The sequence below is a fragment of the Pithys albifrons genome, chromosome 4 (assembly GCF_047495875.1).
Source record: "Pithys albifrons albifrons isolate INPA30051 chromosome 4, PitAlb_v1, whole genome shotgun sequence".
Taxonomy (NCBI): domain Eukaryota; kingdom Metazoa; phylum Chordata; class Aves; order Passeriformes; family Thamnophilidae; genus Pithys; species Pithys albifrons.
Window position 1 is genome coordinate 51,718,793 of NC_092461.1, and position 13,563 is coordinate 51,732,355.

The following is a 13,563-nucleotide window of genomic DNA, read 5'->3' on the forward strand; positions in this document are numbered from 1 at the left end:
GACCCATCCTCACAACTTCAATCACAGTATTTTAAACAACCATTTCAATTTCTGGTTGCAAGTCAAAAGCAAGTAAGGAGAGAGAGTTTCTTTGCAGAGGTAGAAGGTTTTGTGTGCTTTTATTTCCAGGGGAAATTACACCTGGCATAGCTGCTAGCCAGTACAACAAGGGGAACAAGTCTCTTCTGCAGTGGAAAGGAATTACTAAGAAGAGAAAATACGATTTCCAGCCTATAATACTCAATTCTGTTACCTTTACAGAAGCAGTGAAACAAAAATCAGTGGGCAATCTTACACAAAGCACAAGAGGAAATATAATCTGGTCATGTAAAAAAACATATTTAAAGTACTGTCTTTCAAACAAGCCTTAAAAACAGAGCTTAAAAAATCCTAGAGAGCCCTTGTGATCGCTGCTCATGGTATGAATGGAAGAGGCTCTGCAAACCACTTCTAGCAGGCATAGTGGAGGATTATAAATGTAGGCTTTCAAACCTGAACTTCATAAACTGAGAAAGGAATTAGAACAAGTAGTTGCAAGTGATCTTGAAGATTCAACTTAGTAACCCAACAAGGTCCCTTCCAGTTCTGTCACCACACTTAAACCCACTTTGCTTAAGTGTGATTACTTTCTTTATTTGCTTTCATAAACACTTGTGTTTTTACAGATATGTGGGGAATGATTGCTGTGGATGTGAATGTATGCAATCCTGCATGTGTGTACTCACAGAGAGTTCTCTGTGCCAGGCTGAGCCCTCTCCCCTTCTCTTTAGTTTCAATCTCACAGGCAGAGAGCAGAAGTGGGCAGCTGCATATTACTTAGGAAGATGGCAACTTACCCCGGAAACTAAACCAGCAAATATTCAAATGGTCACATATTCTGTAAATCACATACTCTATAAATCACAACTGCACCTTTGCCATGAAAGATGGAAGTAGCAGTTCAGTAGCATCAGTGTACCTTGTCTCTGTTGGTGTATCTTGTCTCTGTAACACCCATGAACAAAGATTTTGGCAAAGCAGGTCACAGCTGTGCACATGCAAACTGAGATACAGTAATATGAAAGGCTATTCCCACTTCTTGGCACCCTATGACCCCGGCCCAAGCTCCTACACACTCTCATGGGGGATCCCAGCCCCACAGTAAGGTCTTCTTCTCAAGTCTTTGGTTGGTGAACACCAGCCAGCTGTCAAATTCTGCTAATGAATAATCCCTGACTGAGCAAAGGGTTCTGTTGTCTAGGAAATGGTGCTGGAGATCCTGCTGAGACTCCCTCTCCTCCCTTATCTGATGGGGCTGCAAATCAGGTGAAGATGCTAATCTGAAAAACAAATATTTATACAATATCATTGACCATTGCAGCTCAAGCACTGCAGAAAAAAACAACACAGTACATTTTTATAAAGATATTTTGCTTGTGTCTTCTTTAGAAATTACAGCACATTTACTTTCTGAATTATTTTCAAAGAAAGCAAGGAATAAACAATGAAAATACACATTTTGCCATTATAATTCACCTCCGATGTAGCTAGGGGAAGTGGGTTTGCGGATACATTTTTATTCAAACTTGTCTCTGAACATTTCCGTCTTCTTCCATCTTGCCCAGATAACCAAACACAGACACCAGAAAGATTAATTTCTTCTTTCTGGCTGTAGTAGGGACCTCTGTTTATTGTTTGCCTTGGAATATATAATAGCTTTTCTTCCTTACACATCTATGTGCTGCTTTATGCCTCATCAGGACGCTTTCCTGTCAATCAATGCACAGAAGGTTTTACTGCTGGGAGAGCATTTAAGAGCATCTCTTTTTGAACTGTCTGGAGATCTACACTTAGAGCATCTCTCCCGTTTTGCTTTCTGATATCCAGTGTGTGTGTGTGTTTGTGTGTGTGTGTGTGTGTGTGTGTGTGTCTCAGCACGCTGGCCGTTCACCACTCAGTGGGGCATGAGTTTTATCCAGCACTTCAGCAAAAAACTTGCATTACCTAGACAGACTTGTCAACTGACACCTGATTTTCCATATAGGACAATAAAGACTTACAGACTTGGTCTTTAGTTCTTTAAAAAAGTAAAATTCTGGTGTTAGACTTGGCTCATTTGACAAATGTTGCAAGAGTGATGGCACAAGCGGTTCCTTGGAACTACCTGTCTCTTTTTAGCATCTAGTTTAGACTACATGGATACCTTCTAGACAGGTAAAAGGAAGTGAGGCAATTCCTGGACCTCCTGGCTTGCTCACAGTTGGACAAGAAACGTGTGTGAAAGGTGGGCATGACAACAGGACAGACCATGTCTGGACTGGTGTCTCACTGTGGCAAACTGTGTGTTAGTTTGTTAGTCATTCTGCAGAGAGGTGCATTCTTGAGCCCCCCTGAGCCCACTGACAACTTGCAAAGTTCATAAGTAGGTGAATTTGCAAAGTCAGGCTTAGGCAAGTAAATCTGACTTTTGTTACTTGTTCTATTCAGACTTTTCTAATACTGAATTCTCCACTTGATGTTTTCTCTCAATTACCCTAAATTGTTAAAACTATAAAGGAAAAGGCTCCACCAATCTGGAAACAATAAATCTCAATACTGGAACATTAATCGTGCTTCCAAACACCCTCCTAAATAGCACTTATTTTGAATTATGGATACTAGCTGCAGCTGTGCTCAAATCAGAGTGGCAAACATGGTTTCATCGCACCAGGACATGACTGCAGCTTCACAGTTTTATTGTTGAACTAAGGGGTCATTTCTAACCCCCACATTAGGGAATATCCACTACTGTCATCCCTCTTTGGTAGTCTGAAGCAGTGTTTGACATGAAAAACAAGGCATGGTTTCCTGGTTGTGGCCATTGCAAAATGTTTCCCATAATCCAGACCTGATCTGCTTTGCTTTCCATTCACATTGCCCCTGAAATGCTGGAATTTCCTAGTCAGTCCAAAAAAATCAAACTGCATCTGTTTGAGGGTGCAGCCAGTAAGTTTGTGAATTGTCAGCTGTGCAGCAGATCTGCAGCACTCTTGACCATGCAAAACGTGCTGCTTGTAGAATGTAACATATTCAATTCAAAATGTGTCAATGAAAAACAATCAAGACATGTTTGATGTTACTTGTGTTCCTTGATGTATCCTAAAATCAGGTTTGAAATAACACTTTATCTTGAATCTGATCTTGCTGCACCCCTGAGGGTTTTTAAGGGCTGCTTTCTTGTTATGATCGTTCAAAAAAATTAAGCAAAGAGTATCTTTCTTAAACTAAAAAGAAAAGGTAAAACTTAAACATTCTTAACAAACTTTCCTTAATTTCTGGATCATAAATATTGAAAAGCAGACTCCAGCATTTCCACAGCTCTACAAATGAAAAAAAAAATCCTATTCATTTTTCTCCTCTGCTCTGGTGCTACCCAGTTTGGCTCAGCATAAGGAACCTCTAGCTCGGATTACAAGCCCTCCCACATATCACTGGATCATTTCTGAACTGTGAACAAGAACCCGAAAATACGCTCATGGTGCAGCTGTGCTTGTGGCCAAATTTCAATGTGCTATTACTTTAATTTGACTCTCATAAGCATGAACAGATTCCCATCTTCAGGCAGGAAAGTACCCCATCAGTGGTTTCTTTGCTGTTGATTTGTATGCATGCCTCTGACTCTCGCTGTGACTGCTGCAGCCAAAAGGAGAACCAGATCTCCATTTCCTTCTACCTTGCATAAATAAAAATATCATTAAGTGCTATTTAAAATATGTTACATTTAACAAATCGGCATGAAGTCCCTCATGATTTATTGCACTTGGCAATAATAACTGTGGTCTATATTCTATAAATCAAGAATGCGTTTGGTGGAGGTGTGTGCACTTGAAATCACTTCTAACCAGAATTCTTCTCTTATTTCCATTAGGAAGTGTTCCTGTTTTACTGGATACATGTCCATGGAAGTGACTACAAGATATATTTTAGTCAAACAATGTATTTTCTCTCCTCCCACCAGATGGGAAGTACTTTTCCCTGTTGAAGATGTCATCTTGTATTGATTATCAATCACAGCAAATACATTACAAAGGTTTGAATTAAAGGGTTCCTTTAATTAAAAAATAATTCAGAAGACAGAACAATGGGTACAATTAAATATTGAAAAATTCTTGCCATTTTACTGTGAAAAGTTTTTGGGTTAAGTTAGTAAAGTCATATTCTTTAAAACTTACATAAAATAAATTGTTATACTGTTTATATATGTTTTATTTTTTCTAATTTAACATGTATGTTTTAAAGGACTATCACAAACACAAAGTTCTATACATTCCAGATGTACTAGTAGGTCCAGAATGGTGTGTCAGTCTACGATCCACTGATGTTCCAGATATGAATTTGATACAGATCTACCCTCCAAAAGACCACAGAAGCTATTGTTGTCTAACAGTGCATAATAATACAGCTCATATGTGCAAAGCAAGAAAAGGAGGGAACTTGCAAGTCATGGAGTTTTATCTGGATATTTGAAGTCTAGCCTTTCTACACCTTCTCTGAGCACCTCCTGAGCCAGCCAAACACAGGTAGTGGTGAATCCTCCAGTGTCCTAGATGCTCAGATGAAGGCATTTGACCAGACCACCCTTTGTTACCTCTGAGCCACCAAAATCCCAAATTAGTCCTGGGACAGACTTTGCTCTTCAAGGAAAAGATGAAAACAGACATGACTAGGAAGGCAGCAGGATCTCTTGGGATACAGGATCCTTTGGTTCAGACAACAAAACTGAACTAGAGAAGAGTGAGTATGTTGCAGTATATCCACTGGGTCCAGCCATCACTGGAGAAGATATTATCATTAACCCACAGCCATAAATCAGCATGCAACCAGTGAGGGGCTTCTGCAAAGTATACTGGTGGGAGATTTGTTTTTCAAATCTAATGTAAAATGCAGGGGCTGACTCTCAGTTTCCCTTACTGGAATAATGTGCCGCTCACTGGAAGTGCATTTCTCTGCTTTTTTTTACTCCCCTCCAGACCAGCCATTGACACTGCTCTTGTACATCCAGAGGTGAGTTCAAGTTATGTGGCCAAACTTACGAATCAAAATGATAGACTGTGCTACTGCATGTAAGTATTTCAAGTATTTTAAATATTTTCACTTACCATGAAAGGGCACATTATGTTCATTGTTAAAACTGTCATGACTCATTTTTCTAAATTTGTGAGTTTAAAACTAAGCCAACTATTACACTTGCTGCTGATGGGTAGCCTAAACAAGTTTCACTACCTACCTTGTCCTTTCTGTTATGTATTAACATTCTTACCTCCCCTTCATTGATAACACTGCAAGTGTGGTATGATGAATCAGTTGTCAGAAGGTTGTCATTTGTTTCAGCTTCATATTTCGCAGATGAAAAAATGTTGGAGATCAGATTAAATACTCACAAACACATGCCCTTCTCCCTCAGTGTGTCTTTATAGGAAGACTGATTTTGACTAGCTGACCCCAAGACAGCAGAAACCTTGCATGTGTTCTCATTTAGATTTCACTCTACCCTTGCATTCTCTTCTGTATCACAGTTGCAAACAGTGAAAAATAAAGTATTTTTAATTGACCTGATTTACACTAATAATTGGAGAATAATAAACCCATTAGTTATTCTAAAAACATACCTATTTTTGTCACTCTTACTCTTCTTGGACTTGAAAAAAAAAGGTCCTATATCACTTTTGCCAGTGTATCACATCCCACATTTGCAGTAAGCATTGCCTGGTTTCAAAAGAGTCTTTTTAATAAGCAATCTTTAACCTCAGATACATAGTTATTCTCTTGAGTCATGTTTTGTCTTTGCAAAAGCATCATGAGCACCACCAGTGAAGTGTTTACTTACCTCATTGGTTAATTTCCCCCTATGCTCACTTCACTTGATGTTTGCAGTAGTGGATGGGATTTGGATCCATGACTTACTTAATGTAAAAATATTGGAATAAATCATACTGTCGGAATGGAAAGCAAGGGGGAAAAAATAGCTGCAGGAATTCATTGTCTTGTGAAAAAGTATGGGGGAAAGGAGGACGGTTTTAACATTTACTAACTTCTGAAGTGAAGTGAAGCTTGACCGCAGAAAATGGGTCTGGGAAATATGCCCACAGTGAAATATGTGGATGTATGGAAGGAGTGGACGTTCTTCCCAGATAAATTTTCCTGATATTCATGACTATGCCTTTATCATTAAATGACTATTCCATACAGTTTTGGGACAAAATCTAGGAATTTTGTTATACTGAAATATGTATTTAAGAGGCATCTTGACCTGAGACCAGAATAAAGGGAGGAAGAACACCTTGGATGCTTGCCCTTGGAAACATGCCATTACCCAGCTACAAAAGTTTCCAGCTCCTCTTCGAGGAGCTCCTTGCCGAAATGTGCTGTGTGCTATACTAGATAAGGGCAAGAATTTCAGTGATTTTTTCAAATCACTGATGAAGCTGCATCGTTGCTAATACATCATCTCTAACATGGTGCTCTCTGCCAAGGAAAAACCCACACAATCACATAAAGGCAGCAAGCAAAGCAGCAGACATGAGCAAACCCAGAATTCCTGAGTGCCTGCATTACACTGCTACTGTTGCCTGCAACATAGATTCTACATGAAAAGCTCCATACACTGACGCACACATTATTTAGACATCCAGGCTGCTTACCCCAAAACTTTCAAGGTTAGGCAGTGCAGAACTCAAAGTGCCTGGGGAGAAGAGAACCCATAAGCACCAAAGCAAGACCCCGGCTTGTGCCACTGTGTGCTCAGTTTACAGGTAGAAAGGGAACTTTGGAAACCTTTTGAAGGTTTATTTACATAAAGGTTGGAAATGATATGGGTTTACTTAATGGAAAAGTATTCAACAGAAGTGAGGCATTTTCAGAGCTTATATGTGGTGCTGTATGTTTGATAACCATGGTCATAGCCTGCATCTGAATTCATCAAAACCACTGAGGGTAAAAATCGATCTGGCAGCCTAGAACTGCATTTAGAGAGTTCCTCCAACAATAGGGGCCCAAGGTTTAAGTTCCGTTGCAGTCAGAGAAAGCCAAAGTTCAGACCACATCCTTCTTGCAGGGGAGGCTGGGTCACAGTGTAGCAAGTATGCACCATTTCACATTCCAGGGCCATGCATCTGATCAGGAAGGCACTTGTCAATCTGTTGCAGAGAGGGAGCATGCCAGAGCAACTCCTTGGCCTTGCATGCTGGGTGTTTGGCCCTAGGGCTTTCTGCTTCCAGTGGAAATGCCATACTGGAGGCATTTATGAAGAACTATACTGACAAACAGATTTGGGAGAAGGGCTGGAAGGATCAAGGCAAGTCTGATCAGCACAAGAGCCCTGTGCAGTGCCCAGTGAAGCACTCTCTGCCCAGTGTCACTGGAGCCAGTTGGAAAGCCCACAAAAATCTGTGTGCACTCAGAGGTCTCTGCCCTCCTATGTAAAATTAGAAGCCTGGAAAGTCTTTCCAGAGGGGATGCTCTAGAGGCCAAACCTTCAATACAGAAAGAAATACATACCTTTGTCATCCTCATGGTTTTTGTTTGGTATATCCTAAAATCTCCCCCACCAAGGGGCATTCTGTAGCTGTCCCAAGTAATCTGTTACAGGCCTTCACTGCCTTGCTGACAGAAACATTTTGTTCTTCTCTCTAACCAAAACTTTTCTTGCTGCAATTTAATTCCATTACTTCCTGTCCCAATCACAGCACTCAGAAAAAAAAAATTATTCCATTGTGGTCAACAGAAACCTTTTTTTGTCTTGGATACTCATTGTAATATTTTTAGTCTCAAGTTTTCCTCCTTCCAGATAACTAACTCCAACTTGCTGAGTCTTCCTTCCCTGACCTGCTCTCCAGACCTGATCATTCTCTGTATAAAGAGTTTCTGGTTGATTCACACCTACCTCAAAGCATGGCAGCACAATGGGAGGCAGCAGTCCAGCAGAGGCTTTGCCAAAGCTGAGAGGTGCAGATGGAGGACTTAGTCTGGTAGTAATTCTGGTAAAGGTGGTCCAGTGTGTTGGTCACTATTCATGTGTCTGGTCATCATCACAACAATTTGCTGCACATGGTCACTGTGTGATTGACCAGAAGGACATCTGCGATCCACTATAGCCAAAGATCCACGACTGCAGAAGAGTTACCAAGCCAGTTGTTCCCCAGAGGCTTTTCAGCAGTGGGTTGGTCTTATCTCATAAAAGCATCTTAAAATGCTGACTGTTTAAGCATCTTAAAATATAACATGTTTGGTAACATCCTACTTTTTTCAGACTCAGTCTCCAATCCTGGAATGGCCATCCTGTCCTGTAGCATACATGAAGTTGCTCTAAGTTAAAACAGCTTATTTAAAAAGCATTTGAGCACAGCTCAATCCTACTAGAACATGTTGGTAGGGAGGAGACCACAGACCACTCGCTGCTAACTTTGGGCCCTGTATTTGGCCAGTATAGTCAGTATGACCAAAAATTATAGGAAAAATATATGTCTGAGTCAGAGCAAGAACAGCTCTGTTTTGGGGGAGGGGTGGTGGTATGAGGCAGCAGGAAATTCTCGAGAGAAAACACAAAACCCCTGCAGAATACACATTATCTCTGAAGTGAGAAAGCTCCAGAATATACAGTAACGTAATATATATTTAGTAACTTAATGAGAAAAATGTTAGCTAAAATATTTATGACATTTTCTTTTTGTCTCTCATTTGTCTTGAGCATTTGAAAAGCATGGCATAGCTGACACCTGAGACTTACACTGTGTAATTGCAATTATTTAAAGTTCTTTGTCTAAGCTGTAGAGTATCTTTGCATATTCAGCTCTTCAGGTATTTATGTCCAGTATTCCAAACTTTCAAGTTAGACATACTTAAAAGCAGGACTAAAAAGAATTTCTAAGTGTTCACCAGGAACACCCAATCAACATTTTCTGTTATGTGAGTTAAGCTGTTAGGCAACAAAATCTTCTGAATCTCAAATCTGGAATTTTTTCTTTTGTCTCTTGTCTTGACTATTTTGAGGATCACAACCAACACGTGTTCCAGTTAATTATTGCCTATTATTGCAGAACTTAAAACTAACTTTTAGTAAGATTTCACCACATCACGATACCAAAATGTTTTTAATTTCTGCTTTGCAATGTAACAATTTTCAAGTACATCTTCAAGAAATTACTGAAATTATTTCACAATTTTATTAAGAGTAGATAGGGAGAATTGAGAAATGTCTAAGCATTAGTTAGAACACAGACTAAAAGAATGCTTTTTATCCCTAAATAAAGTACTTCATGTCCAAGAAATATATTTTTAGTATAACATTGTAGTATGCATTCATAAAGGAATACTATAAATATACAGTTTTGATTCCAGCCCTACTGTAGCATACACAGACACTCAAATGTTCCCATGAAAATTAGAAAATATTAGGGGTTTTTTTCTTAACGTTTGTGGTTAGACAAGTCTGTGCAATCAGGTATTGGCAGCAACATCTTGGGAAGAGGTGATTCTGGTACTGTCTTTCTACTTAACTCGCTAGAGTTAGGTCTTGACCTTACCTGATGTGTTGCCTTTTTCCAAACAGTTGCACAACAGTGGTTTTCAGGAAGATTTTTGTATGTTGCTTTCCAAGGTATATATTCTGGGACTCCTGATGTTAGTCTGCTCATAAAACCCTTCAGTCTGAAGAGCTATAGTTTATTTCCATACTTTGAAGTACATTAAGATTATTGAAAGGTCAAAAGCCCTAAAAACTATCTCCATTTTGCATTGAGTCCGTGCACCTGCAGGTTTAAGCTCACATGGCTGAGATCTGATTCAGAATTTGGACCTGATTTTGGCCCTCCATACTGCTGTGGACTTGGGACATGTGTGAACAGTCATTCGCAACCCCCTTTATATCTCCTATAACAAATTCTGTAGCTGTATCATTGTAACCGTACATAGCTACATATAATATCTGGACTTCAACCAGCAGCCAGATTTGAAGGATCATCCATAAAATTTTCACATAGCTAAAGAAAGCAGTCCACCCACTCTTAATAAATTTAACATTTTCACAGATTCTCTGGTCAGCTTCATGGTATAAGGTACTCTTTAAAGAGACATATACATTTATATATAAGTACACAGGTCACCTGGAAAACATCCAAATTCTTTCTTAAAATAGTCAAGACACAAATTTCTAGACATACTGAGCAAGATCTGTAGTAATGATATTACTCACAGCACTGAAGATTTATTTGGTGTGGTGGTGGGTTCAGCGGAATTTCAGACCTGCAATTATGTCATAAGATAAGCATGTCAGAGGCTCTGGGTATGTCAGGTAATTTGACTTGTGCACCTATCTTTGTTCTGGCATCTGCCCACTCATGATATACACAAATGATATTGCCAAGGGAGTACTGAAGATCTGACTGTTACTGGTACTTGTTAAAGTGAGACATAAAATGGTAAATATTAAGAATCTATCTGCTTGGTTTAGAGAAGTCAGGCAATGTATTTCTGGCAGGATGAAACACCAGCCAATGTGGTACATGACATTTGTATGTGATACGTGATTAAATGCCAACATTTAAGATGAAACACTATGGGTCTGCTTTGCTGCATGGATTCTAGCAAAATGATGTTTAACAGTGGTAGGAGAAAATACTTATTAGGAATAATCCATCTGAGAAAGAACACATTTTGCGAACAATGGTTCACCTTGAAGAGTTATTGCAGGTAGCTTTCTGTAGGCTTCAGTGTGGAGGAGCAAAATAAGAAAATAAAACATAAAAGACCTGGAATTAAGTGTAATATTGAAGGTGACCACTCATCTGGGCTGAACAATATGACAAGAGGGGCTTGCAAAAGGATGAAATTTGCGGTTTTATGGAATGCAAACCTTCATGTAAGCCCAAATGTTGCAATAAACTGCATTACTTTTTCACTAATTACAGTGCTAAAATTCCACGTCCCAAAGAAGGTGAGAAATGGCTTTGCAGACTCCAAATATTGGAAGAATTGACATAACAAAGAATTTTGTTCAGCTCTTTTACTAGTCAGCCCCATTTCTAAAGTCTTTTGGTTCAGTTTCTTACTATGTTTCCTTGAACTGATTAGGGCAAGACTCTGTGCCTTAAGGGCACTATTAGGAGGGCATCAATAATATTATAATGCTATTAGAGTTTAACAATAATTCAGAGATGACAATATCTTAATTGGAAAATTATGTGAACATTGATTAATGCTTTAAGTTTCTGATGCCTACTAGGTGGGCTAAAGATGAAACTAATCTCCAGTGTATTTTGCTTCATCACACCCGGTCTGGCTATTTCCCAAAATCACGAAGTCACGCTCCTTCCACTTTTCTTTTGTGTTTATTTTCCTTGAGCTACCAAAAAGATAAAAATAAAATTAATCAAGAGAGGAAAATATGAGGCCTGGTTAAATACAGGACCAGCAGATGAAAACACCTTAACCATTTACTTACTAGCTGAAATCCTCTGCACATAACTCCTTGAAAAGAAAGAACAGGCCAAGCTAGTAAGCTAAGTTTAATAAATGAAATTCAGTCTATAAGTTATTATAAAGTCCATTAGGATGAAATTCCCATATAAATCTAGTCTTTTTAATTTTTTTTAACTGTATGGAATTTATCATAAAATCATATAATCATCAAAGTTGGAAGAGACCTTCAAGATCATCTACCTAGCAACCATCAACCAACCGTCAACGTCCATCACCACAATCATCCCCAAAACAATATCTCCAAGTCCCAAATGCAGACATCTCTTAAACACTTTAAGGAACAGTGACTGCACAAGCTCCCTGAGCACCTGATTCCAATGCTTAGCCATCCTTACAATGACACTATTTCTTTCTAACATCTAATCTGAATCTCCCTTGGCACAATTCAAGGTTTCTTATCCTTTCACTTGAGATGTGATAGAAGAGACTGAACCTCCACCTCCCTACAACCTCCTTTCAGTCCCCCCTGGGCTCCCTTTTGTCCATGTGAAACAACCCCAGCTCCCTGAGCTATTTCTCATAGAACTTACCCTCTAGAACCTTCACCAGCTTTGTTGCCCTTCTCTGGACTCTCTTCAGCACCTTTCTTGTAGTGAGGGACTCAAAACTGGACACAGCACTCAAGGTGCAACCTCACCAATGCCAAGAACAGGAGAAAAAAAATCCCTTCCCTGGTCCTGCTGGCTGTGCTATTCTTGACACAGGCCAAGATGCCATTGGCCTTCTTGGCCACCTGGGCACACTGCTGGCTCATGTTCATCTGCCTGTCAACCAGTATCCTCAGGTCCTTTTCCTACTGACACCTTTCCAGCCACTCTTCCCCAAGCTTGGAGTTGTTGTAACCCTAGAGCAAGATTTGATACGTCACCTTTTTGAACTTTTTGCAGTTGTCCGCAGCCCATCCATCCAGTCATCTGTCAAGATCTCTCTGAAGAGCCTTCTTAGCCTCAAGCACATCAACACTCCCACCCAACATGGTGCCACCTGCAAACTAACTGAAAGTGCCCTTGATACTCTTGTCCAGATCATCAATAAAAATGTTAAACAGGACCAACCCCAATACTGAGCCTTGGGGAACACCACTCATGATTGGCTTGGGTTCCATTCATCACCACCATCTGGGCCCAGAATGCAAACAGTTTTTCACCCAGTGAAGAGAACACCTGTCTAAACCATGAGCAGCCAATTTCTCCTGGAGAAAGCTGTGGGAGATGGTGTCAAATGTTTTACTGAAGTCCTGATAGACCACATCCACAGCCTTTCCTTCATCCACTAAGTATGTCACTTTGTTATATAAGGAGATCAGGCAGGTCCAAAAGGACTTGCCTTTCATAAACCTGAATGGTTTCATGTGTCCTTAAAAAACATTTTAGTTGAGAACATATGGCTAAAAATAAGTAAAAATAAAACAGCTCGAAAGAGTAAATACTTAGGTAAGCACTTAGAAGATATGCCTTGTTCAAGCTATAAGGTAGCGTTCAAAGGTATTAACTGAAAATGATTTTTACAGTAATTGAACTGAAGGTTGTTGAGGATATTCACAACATGGCCACTTATGTAGATGGATCTTGTCTGCTTCACAGGGCTACACTGAAGTGAGTTTCAAGGAAGTAAATTACTCTTTTTAAACTGAAATGGGCAATGCAAGAGTTTCTGGGTAGAGTTTATGAAAGTAGGATCTGAAAAGCTGAAGTAAATGCTAATTGTACAGTGTTCTAGTCTGAATCTAATTTTTTTAGTTTAAAACCATTACCCCTTATTTTATTGCAATAGGCCCAGCTAAAAAATTTGTCCCCAGCTTTGTCCCCAACATGAAAGGCTGCAATGAGGGCTCCCCAGTGCCTTCTCTTCTCCATATTGAGCAACCCCAGTTCTTTCAGGCTTTCCTCATAGGAGAGGTGTTCCATCCCTGTGATCATTTTTGTGACCCTCTTCTGGACCTTCTCCATCAGGTCCATGTCTTTCCTATGCTGAGGAACTCAGTGGGGGAGGCAGTACTTCAGGTGGGGTCTCACCAGAGTAGTGGGGCAGAATCACCTCCCTCAACCTACTGGTCATGCATCTGAGGCA